Below are 10,811 nucleotides of genomic sequence, written 5' to 3' on the forward strand. Positions count from 1 at the left end.
TTTCTCACTTTAACTGATTAAAAATCTGTCTATCTCAGTCAATGATGTTTAGCCCATCTGAAATGATTCTACAACATCTGGTGGTTACAGCACCACTGGAAGTGAAAGGGGAAATAATTAGTTTTTGTACAGCAGGGAGGAAGAGAACAGAAGTGAAGTCAGAGGGAGAAGGATAAGAACTCACGGAACATGAGACATCTTTCGGTGCAAGGACTGAGGGAAGAAAGAAGTGTGAATATTTCAGTGAAAAATTTGGGATGGGCTTTGGAGAGGCAGGATACTACAAAGGAGTGGAGTGGCTTAAACATGCTGAAGAGCTCAGAAATAGTGAAAGTGGTGGAAGGAGCAGAGTGAGAGAGAGAAACAAGGTAGTGACATGAACAACACCATCATTGTGGGACCAGTGATGGAAACAATTGTCGGGGGGGCAACTTCAATAGGAGAGTGGCACGGTGGCATATTGGTTAGCACTGCTGCCTCACAGTGCCAGGGACCCAAGTTCAATTCCCGGCTTGGGTCACTGCCTGTGTGGAGTTTGCACGTTCTCACCGTGTCTTCATGGGTTCCCTGCGGGTGCTTCAATTTCCTCACACAGTCCAAAGTTGTTTAGGTTAGGTGCATCGGCCATACAAAATTGTCCCTTAGTGTCAGAGGACTAGCTAGGGTTATAGGTTATAGGGTGTAGGGTGGGATGTGGTCGGTGCAGACTCAATGGGCTGATGGCCTCCTTCTGCAGTGTAGGATTCTATGATTCTATGAGTCTATGGGTGAGATGTTATGAACAAAAATTCAGTCAAAGACAGGATGTCATCTCAAGGATCCATAATAATGTTATAGATGGTAAGAACCTTTGTTCTGAGTGAGCAGCACTCTCAAGCAGAGCGGTGGAGATTTGTTAATCTGTTAGGTTGCAGGTCAGGAAGGAAGCTAGCTTGGTTAGTCCAGAGGGGAGCCTGGAGAGATAAAAGAATGGGGCTGAATGGGCAGCAATGGATGCCTCAAAATGTCGGGAGAGGTAGAGGGGTGAGCAGATTCAAGGCGGTTCAAGCCTGAAATGGCAGAAGGAGAGCAGGAAAGCAGAAAAAGTGATGTGTTTGGGTAGTGTTATGGTTCAGGTCAGAAATTTCGAAGTGTGTTATGAAGCCCCCCTGAATCATAAGTTTTGCATCTTGAATTTGGCTCAGATAAGCATGAGATGTTCCAGTTCAGCTGTGATTCAAAAGACCCACTAAGGATCTTATATCAAAGTTTATTTGAAAATATAATTAACATGTATAGAAAGAAAATTAGCAATAACTTCTAACAATTACAAACAAAAACAAAACAACTGCAATAACGTATAACCCTTATTGAATATATATATATTCATTATATATTCGTGTGTATGTAAGCTGTCCCAATCAAACCTCCATAATCTACTCTTTAAATAGGTTCAATACAACATAGATTAAGGCTCACGTAATATTGAGATTGAAGCCATTAGTTGAATTCTGCCGTCAAATGCTCTTGAGACTCAGAAAAGTTTGAAGACAAGACAGCATCCCAAAACACCAGAGAGACTTTGGTCCAGCCCCCAGCAATAGCAGATTTTCACTCTTCAGAAAAACAAGATCTTGTTTTCAGCTAACCAACAGAATTTCCAAAGACGAAACAGGGAGAAAGACTTATCTTTCAGCTTGATGTTTCTAACACTCCAACTACCAAATCGAAACTGAAAATGAACTCCTGTCACCTGGCCTTTCCACAGATTTTTCCTCCTCCCAACAATTACATCACTTAAGGCTGTGAGCATAATTTTTTTTAAAACTCTTAAAGGTACACTAACACCACAGTAGGGAAAGCTGGCTAGACGGGGTTATGAGGGAAAAGGAGATAAGAGGTTAACAGGAGCCAAGGGGAAAAGGAAATGAGATATATGGACTAGGTCCCAGAGTGGAAGCGTCACTTACATCCACACTGTGAAGAACACTTCCAGACCCCAGGAATAAAGTAGCAGAATTGCAATATTTCATGTGACTTGAGGCTGTTGATGTTGAATGATGAATAAAAATGCCCACAGTCGATAATTGGAGGTTAAGTTACATTGTACGATGAGTTACAGTGTGAGACTGTAATCTTCCTCAAGGACATGCTTCTTTTGCTCAAAGATTATGTTTAGGAATAATTACTGCAACGATATTCAATAACGAAGTATTTGATGTTCTTACAAAATTATGAGGTTATTTTAAAGCGTTTTTTCCAGCTGAAACAAATGTTTTCAGGATTCCCATCTGGGAAGAGAAGATCTCCCTTAGTCAGAACACCAAGTTGTGTGGGATACACTTCTAAATACTGTACAAAGATATATTCTTTGTTTCAAAAGTGCATCTAATATAATATATAGTGTGGCTTTCAAGAAAGTCAAATAGTGGTCAAAAGGCAGCAGGTGATATTGTCTCATAGATGTGCTCAGTTGAATTTAAAGTTTATTTATTAGTGTCACAAGCAAGCTTACATTAACACTGCAATGAAGTTACTGTGAAAATCCCCAGGTTGCCACACTCCAGCACCTGTTCAGGTACACTAAGGGGCAACTTAGCATGGCCAATGCACCTGATCAGTACATCTTTTGGACTGTGGGAGGAAACCGGAGCACGTGGAGAAAACCCACGCAGACACTGGGAGAATGTGCAGATTCTGCACAGACAGTAACCCAACCCAGGAAGTGAACTCAGGTCCCTGGCGCTGTGAGGCAGCAGTAGTAATCACTGTGCCACCGTGCTGCCCATCAAATTGTTGCATCCTGGAATAGTAAACCCCACACACCTGCCCGTGAAAAAAAGGGAGGAATCTGAGATCTGAGCCATTTGAATGTTGCTTGTTCTCAGTTGGAGTCCATTTGAGTGGCTGGATTCGGTCTGTTTAGCAGTGAAATGGGATCGGAAATGATTCAGGAATTGCAAGATTAGTGTCTGGTTGAGTGATTGACGTTTCCCCACAGGCACACCTTCATGTTGAAACAAACCAAGCGCAACTTGGTGTTCTGACAAAGGGAAAATCTTCCCTTCCCAGATGGGAATCCTGAAAACATCTGTTTCAGCCGGAAAAAACACTTTAAAGTAACCTCATAATTTTGTAAGTACGTCCAATACTTTGTTATTGAATATTGATGTTGCGGTAATTATTCCTAAACATAACCTTTGAACAAAAAAAACTAAAATAATAATAAAGGCACAAAACCTGCAGTTTGGACATAAACTTAAGTTGCAGGTTTCAAATCGGAAAAGAACCACCCTCAGTATTAAATACATTTATCCCTGAGAAAAACCACATTATTTTAAACAATGAACTGTAACAACTATCAAAATCGCAGAGTCTTCTCCATCTGATGTGTCGTGGGAAGTCTGTTAGACTTTAGCGACACTGATAGAGGGTGCTAATATTATACATTGAGCATCCCGCTCCAACCTCTTTCAGTAACTAGTCGCTTCTTCAATTGTGCAGCCGTCGCAAGAAGATGTAACTCTGAATTGACCACATTGTGCACATTCTGGGTGAGATATCCGTGCAAACTGGCGCTTTCCTGAATCGATAACTGTACCTGAAAGCCGAAAGACTCACCTCCCCAGTTCCAGCAGACAGACAGAGAGAGAGAGAGTGCAGTCTGAAATCCAGGATCACAGGCTCACACTGTGAGGTTCCTCGCCCATCTCTCTGATCAGATTCCTACTGTCAAATGTCTGCATTTAAAACATCTTCCCTCACACACCTGCATAAACTATAACCTCCAACCACGCCCAGAGATCTCCCTCACACACACACACACACACAAACACGAAAGAAAGTATCAAGGAAAAAGAAAATCAGAAAAAAATCAGAGAGAGAGAAAAATCAGAGAGCGGGCCAGCTGCATCATGGTGCACACACTGCATTATCTGGGGTGTTATTAATCCTTATCTTTCCATTACTTTTATTCATGAACCGCATAACATAATGTCTCTCCGCACTCCGCACAATAGCAGAGCACCTTAGTGCACCTGGCCATTTGCTTATTCCAGTCTTTGAGGATCTGCTTGTGGTCCTGCCCAACTGATTAACAAGCTCTTCAAAGAGCTTAACCGGCCATTATCTGGAAGCAAGCAGGCTGCCATCTCACATCATGCTCCCCCTGCTTTGAAAATAGCAGCATGTTCTAGAGGTATCAAGTGCACCATCTGGGGATGCTATTTTCACAGTGTTAAAAAAAAGTTACCATAGTCCCAGAGGGTGCTCTCCCCTTGGAGAGAGAGATGACTGGTGGTGATTCAACCTGACGGTCACTACAACTCAGGCAAAGGATACAGTTGAGAAGGGGGGAGGGGGGCTTCATGGATAACTTCAGCCGATATAGGTTGGTTCCACATCACAAACCAATCACCCAAGCTAACTGGCATCTTTACCTTCCACAGCATACCCTCATTCCCACAGTGTACCCTCATCCCCACAGTGTACCCCATCTCCATTGTGTACCCTCTTCCCCATAGTGTACCCTCATTCACACAGTGTACACTCATCCCACAGTGTACTGTCATCATCACAGTGTACCCTCATTGCAACAAAGTACTCTCATCCCCACAATGTACCTTCATCCCCACAATGTACCTTCATCCCCACAATGTACCCTAATTCCCACAGCACACCCTCATTCCCACAGTGTACCCCATCCCCAGAGCATACCCTCATCCCCACAGTGTACTCTAATTCTCATAGTGTACCCTCATCCCCACAGTGTATCCTTATCTCCATAGTGTACCTTCATCCTTAAAGTTAACCCTCATCCCCACAGTGTACCCTCATCCCCACAGTGAACCCTCATCCCTATAGCCTACCCTCATCCCCACAAGTACCTGAAAATCAAGCCCTTGGTTCCTGTTTCCAACTCTTAAATGGAGTGACACAGGCACATTTCCAGTCTAATGTCACAGTTGCAAATCAAGAAAGCTTTGAATTATTATGACTAATACACTGCCTACTTCCTATTTCACCCTAGGGTGAAAATCATTATCTGTTGGATATTTGTCCCTTTTAGATTCCATTATAATCTATTATCATTTCATTATTTACCTTGTATCCAATAAGTAATTCTGGTTGATTCTAGAATGTCCCCTTTATGTACTGTGAGAACAGATAAAAACTGACTTGTTTGATGAACCTTCCGTTCCCTCATTGTCTATTACAGTATCACTTGTATTGTGTTCCATTAAATATGAAGTGTAGAACAGATGAGTGTTTATTAGTCCACATTGGGAGAGGTGCTAAAGATAAGTTGCTCTATTGAGTCATTCAACAATTAATTTTTAATTCATACCATTGAAACACAACTTGATCTCTGATTGATCACATTATGTTATTAAATAAAAAGGAAAAACAGTTTAGAAAACTTAATACTGTGAAATACCCTTCCCCTAAAGAAATAAGATAAGCAAGATATCAGATTCCATATGCTCTCAGCTTTGATAGGTCAATGTTTATGAAATATATGATTACAACATGTGAAAGATTAACCTGCCAGTAAAGATTTTCATTGTTAATCTGCACACCATCAGTTATCAACAGTTACCTGACACTTTTAAGGAACATTACAAAATTAACTATTTGGTGCACAATAGCGACCAATATCATCAGATCAAACTGCCAGTCAGTTGATCACCAGCCTTGTAGATCTAAGAAAAATTGACAAGACAAAACATTCCCAACATACCAAGCATTAGGTGAATTAGCCATGATAAATTGTCACTTAGTGTCCAAAGATAGGTAGGTTAGGAGAATTAGCGGGGTAAATATGTGGGGTTATGCAGATAGGGCCGGGATAAGATGCTCTGTTGGAGAGTCAGTGCAGACCTAGTGGGCCGAATGGCCTCCTTCTGTACTGTAGGGATTCTATGATTCTATGAATTGGGGATTGCCAGGGTGGTGATTGACTAGGGAGGGGTGGGGAACAGGGCGGTGTTTGTCCAGAAAGAGATATTGTAGTGATCGGTGGGCTGTGGAGGGGTGGGGAGGCAGTGGTGGTGGCTGGAGGCCTGCAATCGGGGGGAGTAGGAGGCTATCATTCAGGGAGTAGAGGCTAGCGATCAGGGGAGTGAAGGCTAGTGATCAAGGGGAGGGGGAGGTGGAGGCCAGAGATTGGGCAGGGATGATATCCAGGGCTGTGGGGAGTGAGAGATCTATCTGTGTAATGTCTGCACTTGCACAGTAAACTGAGAGATCGATGCATGCACAACAGCACCCTCTAGTCTGATCTGCCAACTTTCTGGCGAGAATAGACTCTGTCCACCCCCTCTACTGATGTGAATCACATCTTTTCTCTTCTTTTGCATGGTGTCAGAAGATTTTGCCAGAGAAATCACTGAAAAAATGGGTGCAATTCTCTTCCATTTTCACACACATTCGGCGCTTAGAATTTTTTTAGTAAGATCGCCTCCATCATCTTTAAGTTAAGGTATACAAAATGAAAGTAGGAACTCCTCGGAAACGGCAGCAGGTGTGTAAACCCTCCAAGCCAGCCCTGAGGACAGATGAACAGGTTTGTTATAATTGTAGAGGTAAAAGCTATTTTATAAAGGATTGCGTAAGAAAAGTTGAATAGAACGAGATGAAGAGGTAAACATGCCAGAACAAAGTGTCACGAGTTATAAGTATAGCAGGGCCTCTGGTAGCAGGTGGCGATGGTGGGGGAGAGCACTGAGCAGGGAAAATAGTCAGTACCTGTGGGCCCCTCCTTGCATGGAGCTGTGTCTTTGTCAAACTGAGGGGCTGGAGCCAAATGACATGAGATTGAAAAAAAGCAGCCATGGCAAAGCCAAGGTTTGTGAGTGGCAGGAGCTTTGGGCAAATTGAATACCTTGAATGTGGCCACGAAGCCAAGAAGGGAATTGAGACCTGGTCAAACTGACTGGCACTGACCCAGAATATGAGAAGCCTCATGGAGAGAGAGGGGAGCAGACTGATTATCTCTTTTTCTACAGACCCTCCTTATCACAAGTATACACTTTTGCTGAGCACTGTGAAAGATCGCTTTGAAAATCCTCCACTGTTCCTCAATTGTCCAAGCATAAAGCTTCTGCTCCCAATGTATCTTAGCCAAAGCCTCCCTCATACCTTTGTAGTCTCCTTTGTTTAAGCATAAGACACTGGTATTGGATTTTACCTTCTCACGCTCCATCTGTATTTTAAATTCAACCATACTGTGATCGCTTCTTCCGAGAGGATCCCTAACTGTAAGATCATTAATTATTCCCATCTCATTACACAGATCTAGGATAGCTCGCTCTCTCATAGGTTCCATTAAATACTGTTCAAGGAAGCTATCACGGATACTTTCTATAAACTCCTCCTCAAGGCTGCCTTGACCGACCTGGTATGACCAATTGATACGTAGATTGAAATCCCCCAAGATAATTGCTGTACCATTTTTACATGCATCAGTTATTTCTTTATTTATTTCTCGCCCCACTGTGATGTTATTATTTGGTGGCCTATAGACAACGCCTATCAGTGACTTTTTCGCCTTACTATTTCTAATTTCCACCCAAATGGATTCAACCTTTTTTTCCATAGAACCTATATTATCTCTCACTACCACGCTGATGTCATCCTTAAATATCAGAGCTACATCACCTCCCTCATCTGGAAAGCATGCATTCAATATTGCATCTGTAAAAGTTGGTGAGAGTTGTAGCAGACATGCTTAATCTCCTGAGAAAGCAATGGGCTTTCATAACTATAGTGTTGGCGTGGAGGGATCAGGGCAGGCTGCTGGTGACCTGGACACCTAGAAACTTGAAACTCTCGACCATTCACATTTCATCCCTGCTCATGTAGCCAGGGCATGTTCTCCTTTATGCTTCCTGAAGTCGATGACTATCTCCTTTGTTTTGTTGACATTGGCGGAGAGATTATTGTCATTGCACCAATTCACCAGATTCTCCATCTGTTTCCTGTACCATGTCTTGTCGTTGTTTGAGATCTGACCCACTACAGTGGTGTCATCAGCAAACTTGAAAATCGAATTGATGGGGAAGTTGGCTATGGAGTCAAAGGCGTATAAGGAGTACAGTAAAGGGCTGAGGACACAGCCTTGCGAGGCACTCATGGTGAGGATGATCGTGGAGGAGGTGTTGTTGCCTGTCCTTACTGACTGTGGTCCATGGGTTAGGAAGTCTAAGATCCAGTTGCAGAGGGAGAAGCTGAACTGTCGGCCACAGTGTTTGGAAATGAGTTTTGTAGGAATAATGGTGTGGAGCTGAGGCTGAACTGTAGTCAATAAATAGAACTCTGATGTAACTGTCTTTGTTATCCAAGTGTTCCAGAGTTGAGTGTAGAGCCAGGGAGATGGCATCTGCTATGCACCTGTTATGGCAGTAGGCGAACCTTCCTGTCGATCCCTCCGAACAGTGTGATTCCTCTGGATATTTAACTCCCAGTCGTGACTACTGTGACCGTCAACTCATCTACCTTGTTTTGAATAAGAACATAAGAACATAAGAAATAGGAGCAGGAGTAGGCCATCTGGCCCTTCGAGCCTGCCCCGCCATTCAATAAGATCATGGCTGATCTGTCGTGGCTCAGTTCCACTTTCCCACCCTCTCCCCATAACCCTTAATCCCCTCTCTTATCAAAAACCCATCAACCCGCTTCTTAAAAATATTTAGCGAGGCAGCCTCCACCACTTCAACGGGCAGAGAATTCCAGAGATTCACCACCCTTTGAGTGAAGAAGTTCCTCCTCAACTCCGTTCTAAACCGCCCCCCCTTTATCTTGAGGCTGTGCCCCCTAGTCCTACTGTCTTTTTTGAGCGGGAAGAGTCTTTCCACCTCTATCCTATCCATCCCATTCATCATCTTATACGTCTCAATGAGATCTCCCCTCATTCTTCTAAACTCTAACGAGTACAAGCCTAGTTTATTCAGCCTCTCCTCATAGCTCAACCCCCTCAACTCCGGTATCAGCCTAGTAAACCTCCTCTGCACTCCCTCCAGGGCCAAAATATCCTTGCGCAGGTGCGGCGCCCAAAACTGCACACAGTACTCCAGCTGCGGCCTCACCAATGCCCTATACAGCTGCAGCAAGACCTCCCTACTTTTATATTCAATCCCCCTCGCTATGAAGGCCAGCATCCCATTCGCCTTCCTGACCACCTGCTGCACTTGCAGGCTGGGTTTTTGCGACTCATGCACAAGGACCCCGAGGTCCCTCTGCACCGTCGCCTGCTGCAGTTTTTCGAGCATTCAGATAAAGTGCCCCTATGTTAGTTTTTGTACCTTTGATTATATTACCACAGTTAATGGTATATCTGAGCTCGATATTGGTCAAATATTTACTTGCTGGAAGTAAAATAATATATTTGAGTAATGTGACCAGTGAAGTGTCAAGCTTCTGGGAGTGACATAACAAAACAGCTTGTTTTTTTTTTAATTACTCCTTTCTTCCAATGTGTTAAGTGTATAATAACTTTCTGTAACCATTTTAATTCTCCCATAACCATTTCATATCTGTGCCATATTTAATCTGTAATTGTGGACACAAAAAATTGAGCCCATTATGCATAAGGGAGGGGAATTTTCCTGTCACACCTGCCATGGGAATCATAATGGCATGGGGACGGTGCGGATCATGCAAAGGTCCCTTAACCTTGGGTGGGATTTTCTAGTTTTGGGGTGAGTGTGGCCAGAAAATCTGCCCGAAGAATGAAACAATGTTTTCTCTTGAAATTCATGAGCCGATTAAGTAAGTAAGATAGGAGCTCCCTAGGGAGGATGGTGTCACTGGAAACTCTGCTGGCTTAGAGTGGACAAGTCATCTGGTTTTGGATGATATACTCCCCAGTTCTAAAGGTAGTGGGTTGGAGACAGTGGAAGGGGCTTGCCACAATCTTCTAATCTGGCCAAGACATGGGGGAGGTTTCAGAGGACCGGAGAGTGGCAGATGCCACACCCTTATTCAAGAAAGGATGCAAAGGCAATCTGAATAACTACTAGCCAGTTAGTTTATCGTCAGTGGTAAATAGGGCTTTAGTGACAATAATCAGAGTAAATGTCAAAGGGGACTTTCAAAAGGTTTGAGTTAGTTAAGGGTAATCAGCACAGATTTGTAAAAAGCAGATCATGCTGGATTAATCTAACTGATATAATTTTGTTTTACTTTTTCTTTGTTTCTTGTGTGTCTCTCTATTAGGATTTTTTTTCCATTTTCACTCATTTTCTCCATCTCATTTCAATGTAATTCATAATTCCTGTTTCATACTTTCTGGTTCAGACACCTCTACATGTGTTAGTGAGGACAGTTCAATCCAATTGGTTTGGGAGCCTCGCTGTTGCTTGCCCAGTTCACAGATACGACAGGTCATTATAGAGGGCACTGGAAGGAAAATCTATCCTTGACAAGCCCAAGAAATGTCTTCAGGATGTTGTAAGTAAAGTCAACAGCTAATGCTGTTGCTTCAAAGTGCAGACCATCATCTCATAGCATAGTCCACAGTCCACTGACATTATTCTTCTTGTGTTTGAGACAATACATCCTCACAGAGTTTTCAATTTTAAATCCAGTTTATGTTGTTTTGGATTATGTTTACACCACATACTTATGATGAACACATTGCTGTATCACTTATCCAGAATTTATAAACTTTGAGTTATTAGTTAAATTCTATCATCCCATGCATTGCAATAAATAATGAGAATCCATTGCTTTTATCGGTGTCTATTCCACTTTCCTAATCACAGCCCTACTTCATGTCAATTAACAACTACTAATTAAACACTGAAGTCCAAAATGTGACTGAAGCTACAGCC

Source organism: Carcharhinus amblyrhynchos, chromosome 1 (assembly GCF_965287045.1).
Source record: "Carcharhinus amblyrhynchos chromosome 1, sCarAmb.v2.hapA, whole genome shotgun sequence".
Taxonomy (NCBI): Eukaryota; Metazoa; Chordata; class Chondrichthyes; order Carcharhiniformes; family Carcharhinidae; genus Carcharhinus; species Carcharhinus amblyrhynchos.